The sequence below is a fragment of the Phascolarctos cinereus genome, unplaced genomic scaffold (genome assembly GCF_003287225.1).
Source record: "Phascolarctos cinereus isolate Bilbo 61053 unplaced genomic scaffold, phaCin_HiC Scaffold_2;HRSCAF=192, whole genome shotgun sequence".
Lineage (NCBI taxonomy): Eukaryota > Metazoa > Chordata > Mammalia > Diprotodontia > Phascolarctidae > Phascolarctos > Phascolarctos cinereus.
Window position 1 is genome coordinate 413,185,557 of NW_027555625.1, and position 23,391 is coordinate 413,208,947.

Below are 23,391 nucleotides of genomic sequence, written 5' to 3' on the forward strand. Positions count from 1 at the left end.
CAGAAGACTTGGCTTAGTCAGCAAAGTGTCCTAAGTTATAGATAGGAAAGACCAAGGGAATTATTGGAATGGAATTATTAATCCATAGGATCTTGGATCTAGAAGGAACCTCACAACACTGAATACAGAATGTGAGAGCTGCATGGGATCTTAAGCCACGGACTGTTAGAGTGGTAAGGGATCACAGATGTTATCCAGTCCAAATGACTTATTTTGTAGATCAGACCTAGAGAGGTTGGTTGATTTGTTTTTCAGTGGGATGGCACAATGCCAGTTTGTCTTTCAAGGGTCACTCAGCTTCAGCTGTAATCATCTCTGACCAAATGGTGAACAAGATCCTTTTGCCAGGGGGTTTCTTGCATCCCATTGATGGTGGCTGGAGGAAATGAGATGGATTCTCAAAAGAAGTACACATAGGATCATAAGGATAAGGCCGCTGACCAGTCTCCTCTTGAAAACCTCTGCAGAGGGCCAGATGTAATTGCTTCCACACAAATAGCAAAAGGAAAATAGACATCAGATTATTAGAAATTACTTTGTTTCTGCTCTGTCCTACTATCATACCTCTCTACCCACACCATGGCTTCTGTCTACTCATAGCGTTTAGAGCTGCAAGAGATCCTAGAGCTCATTTGATTAAATCCCTCACTTTTCAGACAGGGATGTCACATAAGTAGAAAGTAACAGAGTCAGGATTTGAACTCTGGTCCTCTGATGGGAGTTAGTATTCTTCCCACTGCACCACACCACCCTGCAACCTCTTTCCCCGAGTCCCCAGCCTGACCTCATGCTTAGGCAGTAGGGCCCCCCCCCATGGTACTTCTAGTCCTTATTACTATCTTCCCTGTTCAATCATAATCTTAATGCCCTGCCAGATAATAACAGCTAACATTTCATAATGCTTCAAGGTTTGCAAAGTGCTTTACAGATGTTAACTGACTGGATGTCCTCATCACTTCCCGAGGAATTCAGTATCTTCACATTACCAACACCTTTCTTCCTAGCACACCTCTCCCCCATCCCCAAATGGCTGCAAAGGTCTCCATGGAGATAACCTGGGCCAAGGTATCTGAACAGGGCTCTACAGATGCATCTGAGGTTTGATCTTTTACTGGATTCCTGATGTCCCTCAAAGCTTGGAGAAAGGTTGAGCAAATCAATTCAATTACAAAGTGGGCAAAGCACCGTGCTAAGCCCTGGAAGAAATAGAAAGTTTAAATAAGACACAGTCTTCACTATTATGGACCTTACAATCCCTTCTCCCTATGCCTCTCCCACCATATTTCAGAGATGCAGAATGATGGGGTTGGTTCCTGGGGGAAGAAGCATCTGAGGTAAAGCCCAGTTTCATTTGTTATTAGGAATAATTATATTCACAATAGTTCCCATTTGTATAGTGCTTTACAATCATATGATTCATTTGATGATTATGAAGAAGGCAAAGCAAGGATAGATAGATATGGTTTCAAAGAATCTCAGAGTTGGAAGGAACTTCCGAGGACTCTAGTCCAACCCATACCTGAACAGGCACCCTCCCCTCGGTTTCCTTGACAACTGGTATGTGGTCTCCCCTCAAAGACTCTCGACCATGAGAAGTTCACCACCTCCCAAGATGTCCCACTGCACTTTGAAAGAGGCCTGTTACACTTTTCCCCTTTAATTGAGTTGAAATCTACCTCTCTGCAACTTCCAGGCATTGCTCCTCGGAGTATCACAAAAATCACAGGACTGAAGAGTTTGAAGTTCTAAGGGTCCTTAAAAATGAGGAACCTGAGCTCCACGGTGACTTGTCCAAAGACACTCAGCTAATACATGGAAAAGCTAGGGTTAAAACCCAGGTCTTCTCACTCCAAATTCAGTGCTCTTCCTATGACATCTCTATTTTGCCTAAGTCCCAGCTGTGGTGGGATAGATAGGTCAAAGGGCAGGTGAAGTTCAGTGAACTAAGGGCATATTGAGCCAAACTGGTTGTTCTGGGGTTTTTAGGTAGGGTGAAATTAATCAAAGGCACTGGAGAGCATGACAGACTCCTAACATAAAGAGATTTCTATGGCTTTTGACATGACATATACCCAAGTACCCCAATACTGTGCTAAAGGAGACATTTAGGAACTTTTGGAAAAAGACTGTCTGGGTTGAAGCCCCATGCCTCTTCTAGGTGCCAGGTGCTCAGAGCCCAGGTGCCTGGATTTTCCTTGGTGCCTGGGATCCATTGGTACCTAGGCTCCATCCTCTGATGCTTCTTCTGGGTCCTGGCTATGAACCAGTCCTCAGAGAGCAGGAAGTGCTGGACAGAGTCACCCACCACTGACTGTTGGAGAACATCTTATAGTGGAAAGAATGCTGGACATAGTCAGGAGACCTGTTTCCAGTCACTGAATTAATTATATACAAACTGTGTGACTCTTAACAAGTCACTTCCCCTCACTGGACCTTAGTTTTTCAACTTATAAAATAGGGACAGTGATTCTCTTAACCTCTCTGGCACAGTCAGGGTTGTTGTGAGGAAAACACTTTAAAAACAATTAGGCGATGGGGCAGCTCAGTGGCCCAGTAGATAGAGCTCTGGCCTTGGAGCCAGGAGAACCCGAGTTCAAATCTGGCCTCAGGCACATGACACTTACTAGCTGTGTGACCCTGGGCAAGTCACTTAACCCCAATTGCCTCACCAAAAACCAACCAAAACAAAAACAAGTGCTGAATGCTACTTACCTTCTGACAAAGAAATAATGAACATGAAATGTAGAATGAGACACATTGGGGGGCATGGCCAACGTGGGAATTTGTTTTGCTTGACTATGCATATTTGTCTAAAGAGTTTTGTTTTTTTTTATCTCAAAAAAGAAAATAAATGCTTAGTAATTGAAAAATTCTACTGAAAAATCTGCTAAGTGCTTGTAGGACTATATAGTGTCTCACCTTTTAGTGCAGTGCCTGGCATATAGGAGGCAATTAATAAATGTTTATTGAATTGAAAAATGCTGGGGAAATGGGAGCTATGACTTATCTTTAAGCTGAAGCTAATAACACTTGCATTGCCCACATCACAGGACCATTTTGAGGAAAGCATTTTAAAAACTATGAAGTGCTTATATAAATGTAAGGTTGTTTACTAGCCAGAGTGAGCTGGTACCAGGAGGAGGGGCAGGAATCCCAGAGACGTTCCATCCGGCTGGGCCAAGCCCATCCCATCTCTCTGATTCCTGGGCATCATCAACATCACAATGTGAAAATTCACTAGTTCCCATTTGGCAGGAGCTTTCTAGGCAGATCTTCACTTCTCTAAACTAGAAGAAATAAGAATAACATCTCCTGTTTCTCTAGTTTGCCTCTATGTCTTCACTTGCTCCTCAATGAAGGCAGGTATTTAAAATGTCCATATCCTTTGACCCAGAGATCCCATGGCAAGGTATATATACCGAGAAGGTCAACGACAGAAAGAAAGTTCCTGTATACACCCAAATATTCATAACAGCAATTCTTTATGGTGGTAAAGTTGCAGAAGAAAAGTAGATACTCATAGTCCTAGCCCCAGTTCAAATTCTAGACCTGAAACTTGATCCTTGTATGACCTTGAACAAAATCACAACCTCCATTTGCCTCAGTTTCCTTATCTGTAAAATGAAGAATTTGAACTAGATAGCCTCTGACATTCTTTCAAGATCCAAATCTATAATTCTATGGTGCTATGGTTAGGAAAGAGTTGAAGGTGAATGTGACAGAATTACTGAACCATAAGAAATATCAAATACGAAGAAGTCAAAGAAGTATGAGAATATTTACATGAATTGATGCCATGTGAAATTAACAGAATCAGGAAAACAATACACATGACTGTAACAATGCAAATGGAAGAACAACAACAAAGAAGAAAATTATTTCCGTGCGATAGTAGCAGGCAGTTACCCAGCACTTGAAGATCTATGAAGCACTTTACAAATATTATTTTCCTTTACCCTCAGAGCCTTGTGAGGTTGGCGCTATGATTATCTCCATTTTACTGACCAGGGAAACTGAGGCTGAGAGAGGTGAAATGACTTGCTCATAGTCATTCAGCTAGGAAGTATCTGAAGCAGTATTCAAATTCAGGTCTTCCTGGCTGCAGGTCTGAGTGCTCTGTGATGGCATAGAGCACCATCTAGTTTGCCATAGAAGAGATGAGAAAACACAGCTCCCTCCTATCTTTGCAGAGGTGGGTGAGGTGGGTGGGACTATAAGTGTCCAAAATGCCTATTCTGTCAGACCGGTTGGTGGCTTGGTTCGTCTTGATGAACCATTTTTTTTCCTTTCTCTTTCATTCTTTGTTCCAAGGGCTGACTTGTTGGGTAAAGGATGCAAGGGACATATTTAGAAAAGATTATATAAAAATAAAAGATAAATAAAATTAACAAAAAACTAAGGTAGTATCTAAATACCAGGATTACTATTATTCTAGATAAAGAACCTGAGGGTCAGAGTGGGAAAGGGACATGACCAAGGTCACACAAATGACAAGTAGTAGGACTTGAACCCAGAAACAGAAACAAGATGATGATCAGGAAAGAGGGAACAATAGGGAAAAGAAATAGGAGAGAAATAAGTTCAGTGGATTCTGAAATGATAGCATTCATTATGTCAGACAGCTCCTGTGACATCTCACTGTTCATCTGGGCTGTGCCATCAAAGCCAGTTGCTACCTGTTATCTCTATGCTTTGACATACTCATTAGCTCTTCAGAAGTAACCGTTATTCACAGCTCTTCGAACTGCTCTTATCAAACCTTCACCCAGCCACAGCAACCTCTGAATAAAGAAAATTATTTTTTTAGGCTGCATTGCTGTACCCAGAACAATGTCACTTCATAGAATCACAGACTTTCTGAGTTTGAAGGGACTTTAGAGATCATCTAGTCCGATTTCCTTTTATAGAGAAGGAAGTATGGTTCAGGAGAAGTGACTTGCTCAAGGTCACACAGCTATTTACTGGAAGAATCAGAGCTAAAACCACAAGATCTCATAGAGAAGGGACCCTCAAGATTTAGTGCAATGGCCTCATTTTCAAAAAGCAAATTATTATGGGAGCCAATACCAAGCTCAATTTCCCTGCCTCTTAGGCCAGAGCTACCTCCATCTCCCCACCCTCCTACCCCCACATAGCTTCCTCCTTGCCTCCTGGGGTGTCCACTGCAGATTTAGCCCACTCTAAGAGGGGAAGAAAGAAGGAAAGAAAGAAGCCCATTACCCCTAATTCAAAACTTAATTTGATTTAGAAGAGACCATTCTGAAAACTTTTTTTTTAATGGGAGGAAGCAGATAGTTTTCCAATTCTTCTATCCTGGGACTAGTAGACTGATTGGGGGTGGGGGTGGGGGTGGGGAAGAGGAGGGGAGGAATTCAGATGCTGCTGAGGACAGTAGGCAAGGCTCAAAGAAAACCTTTTGCAAGCAGATGAAAAATCTGTGAGCATTTGTGACCCCCAACTCAAGATTTTCCCCACTGTTTCACACTAGGAAGTGTGAATCTATAATCTATAAAATCTATAAAATCTATAAAATGGTAGGAAAGGAGGGCAGTCTGCGGGCTGCCACAGCCGCACCTTGGGATAAGAGGGCTACAAGTGCACTCTCTTTGAAAGAGAATTCTGCCTGGACTGCAGCCATCAGAGTTATTTATTCCTGGTCTTCAAGGCATCCCTACCTTTCTGAGTCCTCAGAGACTCTCTGAGTATTCCAAAAGGGTAGATCCTTATTGATCACTTTGTTAAACCCCTTAATTTTACAGATAGGGAAATTCATGTCCAGAGAAATCAAAGGACTTGCCCAGGGTCACACAGCTAATAAACATCCATGCCTTTGATCTCGATGGTCTATTCCAACTCTAAATTCTTAAGGTCCAGTAATCAGCAAAGAGTAGGAGAAAGCACACTGAACCGAAAGTCCCAAGACCTTGGTTTAAATCACAGCTCTGACTTTTACAACCCGTGTGCCCTTGGGCAAATCACTTGTCCTTTCTAGGCTTCAGCTTTCTCATCTGCAAAAACACAAGGAGGTTGGACTAGAAGCCCTCAAATCCAATGTTACTAAGATTTCCAGCATAGTCTACTTCAACTACGCTGTCCTGACTCTAACCCAGATCTTATCGCTCCAAATTGAAGCCTCTTTTCCTTACAGCTGAAAAGACCCAGGAACTCCTACCTCTCGAGATTGGCGAGGGGGGATCCCAGCTCTGAAGAAGGACCATGCTCAGTGGGGATCCGAGGTGAGCAGAGAATGAGTGGACCATGGAGGAAGGGAGGGATGGATGGGGGCGGTGAGGCGGCATCAGCTCACTGGGAACTGTGGGAAGGCACCTAACCAGACCGACCCGCTGTGAGCATTGGGTCCAGGGACTGGGCAGTGGAGAGGGGAGAGGGAAAGAAGAGGGGAAGGAGTGGGCGGGGGGAGGGGGAGAGGTAAGGTTCGGAAGGAAAGAGAGGGATGGGAGTGGGAGAGGGAGAGAAGAGTGAGGGTGAATGAGAAAGATGCCCTGGGAAGGAGGGAGAGCCCTCAGCGACTGGTCTGACCCGGGCCAGAGGGGAAAGGGGGAGGAAGAAGAGAGATCTGAGGTTAAAGATAGTGTAGTATCATGGAAGAACCCAGGACATGGAGTTAGGACCCTTGGGTTCGATTATAGGCTCAGCCACTTACCAGCTGTGTGACCTTGGGCAAGTCCCTTCTCCCTTCGGGGCCTCAGTTTCCCCATGTGTGAAATAAGGAGGTTGAACTAACGGATGTCTGAGGCCCCTTCCAGTTCTGATCTGTAAATTCTGCGCCTGGCACCCGAGGGGGCGGAGGGGGGTGGGGTGGGGGGGCGCAGGCAGCTGCTGGCAGCACGGCGGCGGTAGCTGTAGCGGCAGCATCGGCTGCAGACTCTCGGTCTCCGCTCGGGGGGGGGGGACGGTTGGCACAGCCTGTCTTGGGCCCTGGCAGCGCCTGGGGGACAGGAGGCTGTGGGGGGCGGACCCTCCAGCAGCCGGTAGGTGCTCTGTCCCCGCGGGGCTGCGGTAGGGCTGGACCCGGGACTGGACTCGGGCTGGGGTAGCTCCTGAGCATGAGGGAGGCGGGGGGACACGTGGGCTTCGAGGGGAGGTCACATCCCCTCCCCTCGCTGTTCCGGGCCAGGCCTGGGGATTGGGGGCGGTGGCCAGTGCGGGAACTGCTGCAGTCGCAGGACGCGGGGGTGAAGGGGAACTGGGAGGTGGAGGACAGAGAACTCACTGCGGGAGAGATGTCGTGTGTGTGTGTGTGTGTGTGTGTGTGTGTGTGTGTGTGTGTGGTTTGGGAGGTCGATCCCCCTCTGAAACAGGTAATGGCTAAGCCGAGACCTCAGTTTCCCCATCCATCAAATGAGGGGCTTGGGCTACATGATGTCTAAGGTCTTTCTATTCCTTGCATTCTGTGTTGTGGTCCAAGATCTCTTCGGGCTCTGACGTTTTGTGTTTTGGGGTCCCTCCAGCTCTAAAACTGTGTTCTAAGAACCCTTCTATCTTCGATAGTCTGGATTCTTTGTATGTGGAGTGGAGGACTGAGGTGGCGGGGGTGGGAGCCTTGGGATCATTCTCTTCTTAGCCAGGTAACGTATTTTCCATGGGGTGGGGCAGGGAAGGGGCGGAAGGATGCCGGCGTAGAGTAGGGGGAGTCTGTCTCCCAGATGAGTGAGATCAGCCCTGGAAGAGACTTGAGGGATTCTCTAGCCCAACTATCTCATTGGGCATGTCGGGAAACTGAGGCACAGAGCAGCCAGGAGTGAGACGTAAGTGTTGGACTAGAGCTGAACTCCAGTCCAATGCTCTTTCCACTACACATTTGTGTATGCCACTGTACGTACCTCTGCTGATTGCTTCGAGTTGGATATATGTATTATTGGGTTGGGGGTGGGATAGGGTTAGTTCCTGTAATGGTTGTGCATGATTATGTGGGGGGGGGGCTCAGTTTTCTCCCCCACCCCCACCTTTACCCCCTCTACCACCAGGTAACATTGGCTACGTGTATTGGAGCCACCGTTCCCTTGTTTTTTAAATGGATTAAATGGTCTCTAAGGTCCCTTATTCCTCTAACAAACTATAAATCTACGTGAATGGTGTGGGGGCTGGAGTTAGAGGGTGCGTGATGGTGGCCGGATGAGAGGCTGTATGGTGAAATCAGGGGCATATTCATCATTGCAGAGTGTCTCTTTACGGAGTCTTGCACCCTGCTGTTAATGGAGTTTCCCTCAGGTTGATGACCTGTGTGGGGTCATCTCCTGAGGCAACTTCTGTTGGTCCACAGAGGATTAGGGCCAGAGGCCAACAAGGGGTAAGGTGGAGGAGAAGTGGCCATACATGAGACTAGTCTTGTCTTCCTGGATAGCCTGAAATATTAGGAAAATTTGAACAATTTCTGTTCTTTGTCCTTTAAAATAAGATCTATAGTCAGAGAATGAGCTGCAGGTGGCATGGCTCTCTTTGCATTCATAATGGACTATAGAGGCATAGGCTGCTGGAATCCCAGAATATCAGGGACAGAAGGGACTGTAGGGATCATCTAATACAACCCCTTTATATGAGGGATTGGGAAACTGAGGGCCAAAGAGGGGAAATGACTTACAAAAGGTCAAATAGCACCACAGTGGTGTAGCCCAGCCTAGAACCCCTGTCCCTAACCCCCAGCTCTTTGCCATTTTGAAATAATAGCAATGCTTTTTAAAGTTTCTCCTCACTGAATCAGTATTCCTGTAGCGCCAAGCACATCATAATGGAAAGCTGGCCTATCTGTGCCCCAGCCTCTCTCCCCAGTGTCCGCATTTAGGAAGCTGGGCTGCTTCAGAAAGCTTTTCAATCAGACAGAGGGAAACCAAACAGAGGAAACTCCTGCCTATGGGAAAGCCCCAGGCAGAGCTAGGAAGGAGAAAGCACTTGGGAAAACAGGATCTGCTACCCAGGCTTACAAAGCAGCCTAAGAAGGGAAGTGAAGGGAAACCAGCTCTTGTATAGAGGAGTGTGTGAACAGGGAACTGAGAAGACTGCTTGGAGTAACGCAATGAGGGGTTCTGTGAGATCCCCCAAAGCTAATTTGGACAATTTGATTTTTTTCTCATGAAGATTGACTTGCGGGCCTGGCTTAAATCTCCTAATATCCATATTGCTTTGTATTCCTGCTCTAATAAAGAGCTTTTATTTATTCTCAATGGTCCTTTTTAGCTCAAAATCCCACAATTCTGTTATTACCATTATGCATTAGGCAAATGGATTTTGAATCCTGACTCTACCCCTTACAAGTTGTGTAACCATGAGCAGGTCATTTTCTCTTTCTAAGCCTCTGTTTCCTCCTCCAAAAAATGGGGAGAATAATACTTGCCCTTCCTGCCTCATTTCGTTGTATTGAGGAAAGTGCTTTCAAATGAAGTCATATGCCATTATTCTTATTATTTAACTGTTCAACTCACACTGTTAAAAGAACCTGTCCATTTCCCTGATGTTATTGGGCCTTCTTTTCTTAATTCATTAAAGTAGAATGCTAATAAGATAATGAATAACAGCTTGCATTGGTATAATACTTTTTAAGGTTATTGAGTTTTTTGGTTGCATGGTGAACACATTTTTATGGGAAACTTCCTGTGTGAAACCCCCATTACCAATTCAGACTTGCATCTCATAGTCTTGATTCCAGGACTGGTACTTCATGCATTATGCCTCTTGCTTTAGAGATTTCCACATTGAATACATATGGCTCAGATTGCATATACATGGTATTGAGTTGGAGGACTGGGTTAGTCCCCTCTCCTGCAAGAAGCTGGGTGTCCCTGCAGGGTGTCTGAGGGGAGAGGACTGAATAGCCATCTAACTAACTACATTTATGTGTGCCTTGGTCCTCTTTTTTTTTTTTTTTTTTTTTTTACAGAAGCTTGGACTGAATGATCTCTCTAAGGTCCCTTCCACCTTTAGCAAAGTAGGAATCTATATGAATAGTATAAAATCCTGGGGATGCTATGGTCTGTGGTTCTCCCATCCTGTCCTACCTCCCCAGTTAAAAAAGAAAGGAAAAAAAAGTCTTTATAACAAATATCCATAGCACAGTTGAAGAAAACAAATTCTCCCTTGACCACGTCCACCAAGGGTACCCAGTTTGTTACCCCAACAATGGCATTTGTATACTTCGGTATTTCCATGGATCCATGATGTCATCATGTATGAAGTGTTAACTATCTCTCCCTGAGAGAGGGGATTGTTTTCGTCTTTTCTTTGCACCCCTAGAATTTTTAGCGCCGTGCCTGACACTTTGTCAATGCTGGATAAGTGCTTGCTGACAATCGACATGGGCACTCCCTGCATCATGCAGACCATAGCTCATTCGTTCTTTCTTCTCCCTTGTTCGTGCCTTTCCATAAATACGCCTCCAAAGGTCCATGCAGCATGCTGCAGGACTTCCACCGCTCTGATTCTTTTTGTCATTTTGTTTAGATTCGAGCAGCGCTCGCGATCTCCATGTGCCTGTTAGCCCTCACTCTCACTGTGTGACCAGTGCGCCTCCTTTCTCAGTTCTACATTTCCTTGACGTCATCGAGGCCACGTCTTTCGGGAAAGCCGTTCTTGCCCTACCCTCCATTCTCTGTTCCCCTGCTTTTTTAGGGTTCTATGCAGCTGTGATTTTTAGGAACTCGTGGTGGTAAATGATTCACCAGCCTTAGAGCTTCCCTCAGAAAATCCTGGTGTCAAGAAGAGAGGCTTTTGTGGCAGGGCCTGGCTTGGGATCACCCTAAGCACTGCCTGCGATACAACCTACCCTGGTCCTGCTGTTCAGTTCTGAACGCGGCTCACTACCTGCCCGTGACACTTAATCAAAAGAGGCGTCCTGATAGACCAACTCATCTGGAAAGGGGCCTGATAAAAAGGCAGTTGCCACTTCTGTCTCTTGCAATTCCTAGAACTTCAAATAGACAGAGAGCAGCATGGGGTAGTAGATAGAGCGCTGGATTTGGATAGAGTCAAAAGACGTGGGTTCAAATCTTGGTTCTGCCACCTAGTACTTGTGTGATATTGAAATCTCTCTCTGACTCAGTCTCCTTATCTGTAAAAGGAAGGGAGTTGAACGAAATGATTGCTCAGGTCCCAAATCCACATTCCTGTGAATTTCCATCAATCTGAGAGAAAGGAAAGAGATTTCTCAAACGAAGCCTGATTACGAATGACTTCCTTCCACTGAAGGCTTCCTGTGGTGCTGTTCTCTGCGGCATGGAGGCGATCCTGGGGTTTTGAAGGTTGTGCTAAGGGCGGCCCAAGTCCCATCAGGCCTTACCAAGCTAAAAAGGTTTTGAGTACAGATGTAGAGACGAGCTATGTCCTTCCAGAGCACAGATCTAAAGGCAGAAGGAAGGTCAGAGGCCATCTCCTCCAATCTTCTCGTTCCTGATGAGGAAATGGAGATGTGGAGAGTGACTTGACCAGGGTCATACAGGTGCTGATCAGTCAACAAGCATTTATGAAGCACCCCGTAGGTGTCAGACGCCGCGCTAGGCTCTGGGGCCACAAAGACAAGAGTGGTTTCAGCTCCTGTTCACAAGGAGTCTGCTGTCTAGCTGGGAAAGACTACATGTGTGTGCCCATTTCCTTCCATGATTTCTCCTTGTATAGACACATGAAAAATCCATGAGGGATTTGAGACCAAGTCCTCTGAATTCAGAGCCAGTGCTCGTTCTGGTGAGGACCAGATTGGCCAGGTGGGAAGAGGCTTGTCACCAGAGAAGTGGACAGCAGGAGTTGAAGGTTTTGGCCACAGTATTTAATAAGGTGTGGAGGGGCTGAACATGGGTCACTCCACAGAGTACCACCCAAACCAAGAAAACACAAGACTTTTACAGTAGTGAAACTTGGCAGTAGGAAATAGCTCAAGTGGTTCTGAGAAACACAGAGATACCGAGAAAATACTTCTAAAAATTCAAAGGAGATGAAACGACCACAGCCCAAGCTGCCAGTAGATTTCTTAGATAACGAGGCAGCTCTGCTGTGGTGTCCTGGTACTCAGGAGACCTAGGTTTTCCAACTCCTGTTTCTTCCAGTGACTCGATATGTGACTTCAGATGAGTGTGAGAGGCAACATGGTGTACTGGAGAAGTCATTGCACTTGGAGTCAGGAAGATCTAGGTTTAAGTTGCACTTCAAGCTATCATTAGCTGTGTAACCCTGGGTAAGTAACTTCACCTGTCTGTGCTGCAGCCTCCTTTTCTGTAAAATAGGGGTAGGGGTATTGGACTTGATGGTTTCTAAGGTTCCTTCCAGTTCTAAATTTATGATTCCATGCTGTGTGGACCTTTGTTCCCACCTTTGGGAAATAAGAGGTCGGGACTGGATGATCTCAAAAATCCTAGAATCCTAAGAGTCTAGAAATCACTTTTTCCCTTCTTCAGTCCAAACTGAAGTTTCTGAAGGTGGAAGACAGAAAAGGAGAAAGGAGAAACCTTTCTGAAGTCCTTGAAAATGATTGATAAAGGGCAAGGTTGTTGTTTTCTTTTTTGGGGGGGAGACAAGACTTGGGCTCTGAAAGGAAATTAGTTTGCCTGATTTAGTTGTATACTATTTTACTCAAAAAGAGGACAATAGTAAATAATAAGCAACAGGAGGTAAAGTTTCTGCTCTAAGACATAAATTCCTCTTGGTCCTTTTGTTGCTGCTGCTGATTTCCTTGCTATCCATTATTTCCTATAAAACACTTTTTTCAAGCAAAGGCACAGACAAGAACAGGGAGCAGGGGGTTGCTACAGAAGCATAATTTTGAAGCTGGAAGGGACCTCAGATAACATTTAATCCACTCTCCTAATTTTTCAGATGAAGAAATTAAAAATAGGAGAAGTTAAGTATTTTATCCAAGGTCATAAGGTCATATCCAAGGTCGTATGGTGAAGAACTGGGATTCCAACCTATAAAAAGAAAAAAATGTAAAAAGGGGAAATATAAGATGTGGTTAGATTGGGTCAGATTGGAGGGCTTTGAATGCCAGGATCAGGAATCTGAATTTTATCTATAGGTAAAGATTACACAAGCTTTCCTTGAATCAGAAAGTACCAGAGCATAGATCAATGAGGAATTTATCGTCATGTCTACTTTACATCTTGTCTTAGTCCTTGCCAAGCATCCCCTGTGGAGGCAGCAGCCCACTTCAGTGGAAAGAGAAAGGGACTAGGCTCTAGAAGAACAGAGCATGAGTCCCAGCTCTGCCTCTTGTATCTGTGTGCTACGGGCAAACGTGTTAGAGCCTCAGTTTCTGTATCTGTGAAAGGGGGAACATATGTTTGCTCTACCTTCCTCATGGAGATGCCATCAAGAATAAGACACAAAATACGAAGATGCTTCACAATCACAAAGCCCATACTCTGAGGTGTTGTTTTTATTCCTTCATCCAGTTCTCGTGTGGAGCAGCCTCCAGCCCATCCTGCTCACCCTCCTCCTGCGGTCAGGCTCCAGATTGTCAGTATCGATCCTCAGATGTTGCGCTCAGAACTGTACACAGTGTTCCAGCTGCGGTCTACCCAAGACCGAGGATGTCAGAACTAGCTCTTTCCTGGCTTTGGACACTACCATTCAAACCCAGTCTGAAGAGGCAGCCTGGTGTGTGGATAGAGACTTGGAATAGGAGGCAAGAAAACCTTGATTTAAATCCCCTCCACAGACCCTTATTAACTATGCGACTCTAAGCGGAATCGCTTTATCTTTCAGAGCCTCACCTTCTTTATCTATAAAATGGAGCTGATAATCCCCTCACTGGGTGGTTATAAAACTCAAAGGAAACAATGAGGCCTGGTGTCATGACTGTTGTTCCTCCTTAGTTCTTGAAGAGGACACCAAGAGACTGATGTCTTGACTTGTGTGTGAATGATTTGAAGACAATGCCTGGGTAAAAAATACATCATATATGTGTGTGTGTGTATATATATATATGTATATATATATATATATACATATATATATATATATGTATATATATATATATATACATATATATATATATATGAAACAACAATAATAATAACAACCATCATTAATGTACAAAGCATTGAGGTTTGCAAAGTGCTTTTACATGGTATCTCATTTGATTCTTCTGACTTGTGCTACTTTCTACCTGTGTGACCTTGGGCAGCTCACTTGTACTCCCTACCAGGGGTGGGGAACCTGCAACTTTGAGTCCACCACATGTGGCCCTCTAAGTCCTCAAGTGCGGCCCTTTGACTGAATCCAAACTTCACAGAACAGATCCCCTTTGTAAAAGGATTTGTTCTTTAAAACTTGGACTCAGTCAAAAGGCTGCACCTGAGGACCTAGAAGGTCACACCTGGCCTCAATGCCGAGGTTCCCCACCCCTGGCATCAGTTTCTTTGTCTATAAAAGAAAGGGGTTGAACTAGCATGGCCTCTGAGATATGTTTCGCCTCGAATGCTGTGCTCCCATGATCCTGTGAATGTGCATAAAGCTCTTTGCAAGCCTTAAAGTACTCTATCAGAGAGAACCTAAATTAACCTAAAGCAACATCAGGCCGGGTAGCTTTGGGGGATGACCATTTCACACCATGACTTCCCCACGACCTTGTCTGCGGTCAATGACCAGTTGTTTTGCAGAGGAAGAGCCGCCTCTTTCAAAATGAGTAGTTTTTCATTAATTAAAGTAACATCTCAGTTTTAATAAAATATTGTTATAGTTCCAGTTTGGAAACTTAAAGCAGCCATTGCGAGTTGGCCTGTTTTCCAAGGAATGGTCCCCGCTCTTCATTTATTTAAAGAATGTTGGAAGAATGTTTTCAATGTTCTGGGTTCAAATCTTGGTTCTGCCACTTATTAGTGGCGTGTAACACAACTGAGAATCTCTCTGAGAATCAGGTGACTTATCTATATCATAGAGGAAATAGCACTTACGTAGTTGTCATAAGGAAAGAACTTTATTATAGAAATGTGAACTATTAATAAGAATAATAATTCTGCAGTTAATATATTGGTATGAAGAGTTTTACGGACAGCTTTGAGATGTTATCAGTGGGAAAATATCAGACTGTAGGAACATTCTCCCTCTGGGACCCCATAAATAATTTAAGTAACTATGGAAAGGAGAAGGCACCTCCAGCTGGGGCCTAAGCTCTCCTAATGCCCCGTTACCCATGTGACCAATCCCTGGGAAGCGCAATGTTAATGTGCCTTCCATGGTATGCCTTCCCTGGGCTCACTTTCCCAGCTCACACTGGACTGGCAAGTTGGTGTCTGAGAGGGGAGTATGCTAGCTTCTCCCTCCTCTCAAGGTTCTAGAGGTTGTGGTCTCTAGTAATGATGCTCATGAGCGCTACCTTCCTCAATATCAATAAACCAATAGGCACCAACTGCTTTTATAAAAGGGATATTTGCTGAGAAGGTATAGTAAGGACTGATATTTGAAAACATCTCCCATACTGAAAGTACACGCTACTCTCTGCATGCACAGTCCCCAAGGAGATGTGTTAGGGAATGTATGGGACAGAGGGGTACCTTGAGACGCCTGACTCTAGGAGTCCTTTTCTCCCCTTTCAGAGTCTTTATACCAAATTGGCCTCAGAGTCAGGTGGTGTTAATGGACAGGTCTTTCCCTTGCTCGGCCAAGCTGGCTCTTTGCAGGATGGGGTGTCCCAGTTGATGCGTCAGTCCCCTTCTAGGCTGGGTCAAGCAGGTTGCTTAACTGTCCGCCTTTACCAGCCCCATTGCTACTGCTGCTACCTCTAGTTCAGTCTAGTTCAGTCACCTACGATCTAGAAAGAATAAGCACACACACACACACAAAATCAGGCACCACTGAGTAAGGGAGAGGGTAGGAAGCAGCGTATTCTTCCTACCTTTCCCTCCCCGTCTCTCCAAGCTCAAAGCAATCCTTTCTCAAAAGCTTTCAGAGAAAAGAGTGAGAGAAAATCAGCTGAAATCTGTTGTATTCACACTCAATTCTAGCTCAGCCTCTCCTGGGTCATCAATCCTTCTGGCTCCTAAGAAGGACAACCAGAAGATTCCTTGTTACCACACAGCACCAGCCCTCCAGCTCATGGCCAGAAGTAGGCTCACCAAGCCTTCACACATGGTTGCATTGGAAGTAGGCCAGGAAATCTTGTCACATGTTCTGTGTAAGGAAGGGAAAATAAGAGCTTTCTCTACAAAAAGCATTCTTAATCTGGGGTCTGTGAACTTTGTTTTTTCCCTTAATATTTTAATAACTGTATTTCAGTATAATTGGTTTCCCTTGAAATATTATGCATTTTACTCTATGAATTTTAAAACATTATTCTGAGATGGGGTCCACAGGCTTTCACCAGACTGCCAAAGGAGCCAAAGACACAGAAAAAGGATAAGAGCCCCTTCTCTAAGGACTTGGCCTTCTTGGTCAGTCATTCCCCCTCCTCCACCCCCCATTATACCTCTAGGAAGGTGGAAAGACTTGAGGAAAAAACTCTTGACTCAAAATCATTTTTCCTGAATCTGGAAACTGCTACCTTAAAGCTATAAAGGCCATTTGGAAAGATAATATCAATTAATAAATTTTTATTAAGCACCTGCCATGTGCCAGGCACTGTGCTATGCTAAGGATACAAAAAGAGATAAAAGGCAGTCCCTCTTCCAAGGGGTTACAGCATTCAAAGAAATATGTGCCAACAAGCTATATACGAGAGAAACAGGAAATAATTAGAAGAGAGAAGGCCTTAGAATTAAGAGGGTTGATGGGATTTTAGCTGGATTTAAAGGAAGACATGGAAGCCAGTAGTTGGAGTTGAGGGGGGAGAGCAGAGTATGGGAGGCAGCCAGAGAAAATGATAAGAGGCAACATTTGTGCGATATTTACTGGCAATAAAGCGCTTTTCACTTCCATTAGGTTATTGGAGCTATACAGTTGACCCTGGAATTCAGGAAATAAAAGCATCATTAGCCCCATTTTCCAGATGGGAAGGCTGAGACTTAGGGGAAGCGATATACCCAGCATCACCTAAGTACACCATCAAGAACTAAGACTTCACCCCCAGATCTGCTGCTCCAAAGTCTAGGGTTCTTTCCAATATTCACACCAGTGGCAAGTCTAGTTTTTCAGAGATAACATTAAGTGTGTCTGGTAGAATCTGAAGAGCTCTCTTCTCCAATCCGTCTGCCTAAATCTACAGATATGGAGCCTTTTCTCAGGACTAAGTGTGTAGAACAGCTCCTGGGTGGAGGGGGGTGGCGCAGGAAACGTAGAGAGAGTAGAGAGAGTTGTGAATTTGGAGAATTCGAATTACAAAATGCCAGCTCTGGAAGGGAGCTTTGAACCATCAAGGCCAGTGTTTGGTTTTTTTGCTTGTTTGTTTGTTTTGTTTTGTTTTTTAAGGCAATTGGGGTTAAGTGACTTGCCCAGGGTCACAGAGCTAGTAAGTGTCAAGTGTTTGGTCTGAGGACTTCAGGGCTGGTGCTCTATCCACTGCGCCACCTAGCTGCCCCAAGGCCAGTGTTCTTGTTTGGCAGACAGCAGGAAACTGCTGCCTAGAGAGTCACACAGTAAATGAACAGAAGAGCATCCTCTGATGCCATTGGACCATGTCCCTGGCTGTGTTACTTACCAACTGAGGAGCCTCAGGCAAATCCCTTCTCACTTCTCTGGCCCTTTTACTTATCTGTAAACTGAGAGAATGTTGAGAGTGGATGCCCCCCGAAGCCCATTCCTGCTGTAAATTTGAGATCCTGCTACACGACTTTCCTAGGGTGACATACATAGGAAGTGTCCACGTATCAAGGATTCTTTCCAATTACATACACTGAAAGTCCTTTCAGATTGTTTATTTTGTTCTTTTTCAAGCTTTTTTTTTGTCTGTGTCTTATTTCCCCATTCCTCCCCTACCTACCCGAAGCCTAGGGGTTTTCCACCATCAGAGGCCCTGAGGACTTCCTAAAGAGGCTTTGTGGCAACAACCTGGCATAATGGATGCCGTACTGTACTTGGAGTCAGGAAAACAAAGATTCAGATCCCTCTATTGTGTAGCTATGAGCAAGTCATTTAACCTCTCTAAGGCTCAGGTTCCTAATCTATAATACCGTGGGGGGATAATGATACCGTGGTACTTATCTCACAGGGTTATTGAAGAGATTCCAACAAGATAACATGGATGTTCCAAAAGACTTAGCCTTCCTTAAGACTTTTGGAACACACTGTATTTACTAAGTACTTTAAGAACTTTAAAGTGTTAGATGTCAGTTATTATTGTCATAACCTGGCTTTGGTGATGCTCACAGAGAGCAGAGAAACTTGGCACACATCAACAAGGAGTAGAGACACCTGGGGGTGGGGACTGCCCTGGTCTACTGGCAGCTAACCACATTCCCAAATTCAAAGATTTGTTCTTTGTGCATGTAGTCAAAGTCAGGTTACATTATTATTATTGTACCCTTCTTTAAAAAATAGTTATTTAGTATTTTATTTTTTCCCAACTACATACAAAAAACAATTTTAACATCTTAAAAAATTTTGAGTTTCAAATTCTCTCCCTCCTTCCTCCCTCCTCTCATTGAGAAGGCAATCAATTTGATATAGGTTATACATGTACAGTCATGCAAAACATATTTCCATGTCAGTCATGCTATGAAAGAAAACAGACAAAAAAAGCCCCAAGAAAAATAAAGTAAAAAAAAGTATTCTTCAATCTGCATTCAGACTGCATCAATTCTTTGTCTGGTGATGGATAGTATTTTTCATCATAAGTTCTTCAGAATTGTCTTAGATCATTGCATTGCTAAGAATAGCTATGTCACAGCTATTCACAGTCAATCATTGTACAATATTGCTGTTTCTGTGTACAATTTTCTCTTGGTTCTGCTCATTTCACTTTGCATCAGTTCATATAAGTCTTTCCAGGTTTTTCTAAGAGCATCCTGCTTGTTATTTCTTATAGCACAGTAGTTTTCCATCAAAATCATATACTACACCTCGTTCAGCCATTCCCCAATTGATGGACATCGCCCCAATTTCTAATTCTTTGCCACCAGGAAAGAGCTACTAGAAATATTTTTGTACATAAAGGTCCTTTTCCTTTTTGTTTTTTTATCTCTTTGTGATACAGACCTAGTAGTGGTATTGCTGAGTCAAAGGGTATGCATGATTTTATAGTCCTTTTGGCATGATTCTGAACACTCTACAGAATGGTTAGATCAGTTCAGAACTTCATCAACCACACATTAGTGTCTCAATTTTCCCACATCCCCTACAACATTTGTCATTTTCCTCTTCTGGCATGTAAACCAATTGATAGGTATGAGGAGATGCCTCAGAATTGTTTTGATTTGCATTTCTCTAATCAATAGTGATTTAGAGCATTTTTTAATATGGCTATAGATACCTTTGATTACTTAGTTTGAAAACTGCCTGTTCGTATCCTTTTACCATTTATTGGTTGGAGAATGGCCCTTATTTTTATAAATTTGGCTCTATTCTCCATATATTTGAGAAATTAGACCTTTATTAGAGATACTTGCTGCAAAATTTTTTTCACAATTATGATTGTTATTTCCCTCCATCCCGTTTTCCCCCCCTGCTTATTCTACTCTCTTTTTCCTTTCACCCCGTTGGTCCTCAAAAGTGTTTTGCTTCTGACTGCTGCCTTCCCCAATCCTCCCTCCCTTCTATCAGCCCCCCCCTTTATCTCCCTCCCCTCCAGCTTTCCTGCAGGGCAAGATAGATTTCTATACCCAATTGAGTATGTATGTTATTCCTTCTTTGAGCCAATTCTAGTAAGAGTAAGGTTCATGAGTTTCCCCCCCTTCCCCCATTTCCCTCCCTACTGTAAAAGTTCTTTTGTGCCTCTTTTATGTCAGATAATTTACTCCATTCTACCTTTCCCATTCCCCTTCTCCCAGCGTATTCCTCTTTCTTTTAGATATTGTCCCATCATATTCAACTCACACCCATACCATCTGTCTATGTACATTCCTTCTAACTGCCTTAATAATGAGAAAGTTCTTAGGAGTTATAAGTATCATCTTCCCATGCAGGAATGTAAACAGTTTAGCCTTATTGAGTCCTTTATGATTTCTCTTTCCTTTTTACCTTTTTTACATTTCTCTTGGGTCTTGCATTTGAAAGTCAAATTTTCTATTCAGCTCTGTTTTTTTCATCAGGAATGCTTAAGAGTCCTCTATTTCATTAAGTATCCATTTTTTTCCCTGAAGGATTATACTCAGTTTTGCTGGGTAGGTGATTCTGGGTTGTAATCCTAGCTCTTTTGCCCTCTAGAATATCATATTCCAAGCCTCTGATCCTTTAACGTACAAGTTGCTAAATCTTGTGTTATCCTGACTGTGGCTTCATAATTTTTGGATTGTTCCTTTCTGGCTATTTGCAATATTTTCTCCTTGACCTGGGAACTCTGGAATTTGGCTATAATATTCCTGGGAGTTTTCATTTGGGGATCTCTTTCAGGAGGTGATTGGTAGATTCTTTCAATTTCTATTTTCCTCTCTTCTTCTAGGCTATCAGGGCAGTTTTCCCTCATGATTTCTTGAAAGATGGTGTCTAGGCTCTTTTTTTTATTGTAACTTTTAGGTAGTATAATTTTAAAATTATCTGTCCTCAATCTATTTTCCTGATCAGTTGTTTTTCCAGTGAGATATTTCACACTTTCTTCTCTTTTTTCATTCTTTCAATTTCGTCTTATTGCTTCTTGATATATCATGGGGTGATTAGCTTCCACTTGCCTAATTCTAATTTTTAAGGCATTATTTTCTTAAGTGAGCTTTTGTACCTCCTTTTCCATGTGGCCAATTCTCTCACATGAATTTTTGTACATGTTTTTCCATTTGGTCCATTCTACTTTTTAAGGGATTCCTCTCTTCATTAGATTTTTGTGCCTCTTTTACCATTCATCCTGGTTTTGAAGGTGTTATTTTCCATAGTATTTTCTGTGCCTCCTTTACCAAGCTGTTGACTCTTTTTTCATGATTTTCTTGCATCACTCTCATGTTTTCCCCCATTTTCCTCCACCTCTCTTATGTAATTTTTAAAATCCTTTTTGAGCTCTTTCATGTCCTGAGACCAATTCACATTTTTCTCTGAGGCTTTGAATGTAGCAGTTTTGATTTTGTTGTCTTCCTCTGAGTTTGTGTTTTGATCTTCCTTATCACCATGGTAACTTTCTATGGCCAGGATCTTTTTGTTTTTGTTGTTGCTCTTGCTCATTTTCCCAGCCTATTTCATGACTTTTAATTGTATATTAAAGCTGGGCTCTGCTCCTGGTGTCAAGGGGACACTGTCCCAAGCTTTCAGCTTTTTGGTCGGCTGCTTTTTGAGCTAGTCCTGGGGGTCTGTAAACTTTTAGATTCTGAGGAAGAATGATCTAAGAAGAGATGTGTTCATGACTCCCCTGGCTTGTGCTCTGGTCTTTGAATGACCACAAAAACCCTTTTCTGCCTGGAACTGTGGCCACAAGCTCTGATTTGCCAGTGCTCCTCTTTGCCCTGTGACTACGACTCAGATCAGAGTATGGACAATGCAACAGAGTCCTGCACTCGGTGCCAGCAAAAAGACCTGTGTGTTTTCCTTCTGACCAGTTGTGGTCCCCTAACTGTCTGTGAGCTGAGACCTTTGGCAGCAGCCACCGTCGCTGTTTATTCAGCTGTGCCAGGGCCTGTTCCTGGTTTGCTGGGGCCCCACCTACCCTGGTATGGTCTGTGCTTCACTCTCACTCTGATGGGATAGACCTTTCCTGACAACCTTTGAAGTCGTCTTGGGCTGGAAGATTATTTCACCCCATCCTTTTGTGGGTTCTGCTACTCCAGAATTTATTTCAAGGCATTATTTAAAGTTGTTTGGAGGGGAATTTGGGAGCACTCAGGCAGGTCCCTGCCTTTCCTCCACCAGCTTGGCCTCACCCTCTAGTGTATCCTTCTTTGTATTTATCTCACCCTGAGCACAGCCCACTGCCAATAGTAGATTCTTAATAAATGCAAATTCAACAAAAATTAAATGCCTAGGAAGGCTTATAAACTTGACTGGAATGTTTACCTCTGAAGCTAATTGAGGTTGAGCAGATAAGCACCTTAATGAAGTTTTCAGTTCAAGATTCCTTTTAGAGACAAAAGACCAGAGTCCAAATTCTGATTCTGCCACTTATTTATGTGACTTTAGGCAAGTCACTTAAATAAACCCTCTGGGTCCCATGATCCTCTGCTATAAAATGAGGGAATTGTGTGGGTAGTCAGTAAGGATTCAACTAGCTCTAAATCTAAATCTGTGACCTTATCTTATGCCCCCTCCTCCCAAGTCCAGGGACTATTTTGACTTCATTTTAGTAATCTAGTGCTTAACCCAGTACCTGTCCTAAAGTGAGTACTCAGTAAATGATAGTTAATTGACTGATTCTAGGTCTCCTTTTATATCACGAACTAAGCTCACTCTCCTCTTGCCATTTCTAGTAAAAATTACACATAACACTTTGTGCTTTACAAATTGTTTTAGTTTTAGCTTTTTAGCCCTCCTGGGAAGTTTTGCTCCGTTATTTCAATCCTGTCTGACTCTTCATGACCCCATTTGGGGTTTTCTTGGCAGAGATACTAGAGTGATTTGCCATTTCCTTCTCTAGCTCATTTTACAGACTAGGAAACTAAGGCAAACAGGGGTAAGTGACTTGCACAGGGTCACACAGCTAGTAAGTATCTGAGTCTGGACTGAACTCAGCAAGATGAGCCTCCAGGCTTGGTGCTCTATTTCGACACCGGATTTTTGGCCCCACTTTGGAGATGAAGTTGAAATTAGGATGATAATAGCAATAACCATAGTAGTAAATTTTTATATTTTCATAATGCTTTAACCTTTACAAAACACTTTTAATACAACATCACTGAAAGATATGGAATGTAAAGGTTATGGTGCCCATTTTACAGAGGAAACTGAGGTTCAGAGAGATTTGCCCAAATTAATAAAGCTAAAAAGCCATAGAAGGTCCTAGAAGTATGGTACCATAAAAGCTAGAGGAAATCTTGGATAGGATCAAGTCTGACCTATCAGACCCTCACACTATTTCAAAGATGAAGAAACTGAGGCACAGATAATTTCAGTGACTTGGCCAAGGTCATAGTAACTACTGGATAAGGAACTTGATCTCAGGTTTTCTGTCTCCCAAACCATTGTTCTTTCTAATTAATGGTTTACAAGTATTATCTCATTTTATCCTCACAATAACCCTATGAGGCTATTATTATTTCCATTTTACAGATGAGGAAACTGGAGCTCAGGGAGCTTAAGTGATTTGCCCAGAGTAAGCTAGTACCAGTCTGATGTTGGATTCGAACTCAGGGTCTTCTTGACTCCCCTTCAGCCCTCATCCATTTCACCCCCTAGGGGCAGCAGGCACAAATGAAGCACCAGGGAGTGTTTTTTCCCCTTCCTTGTATC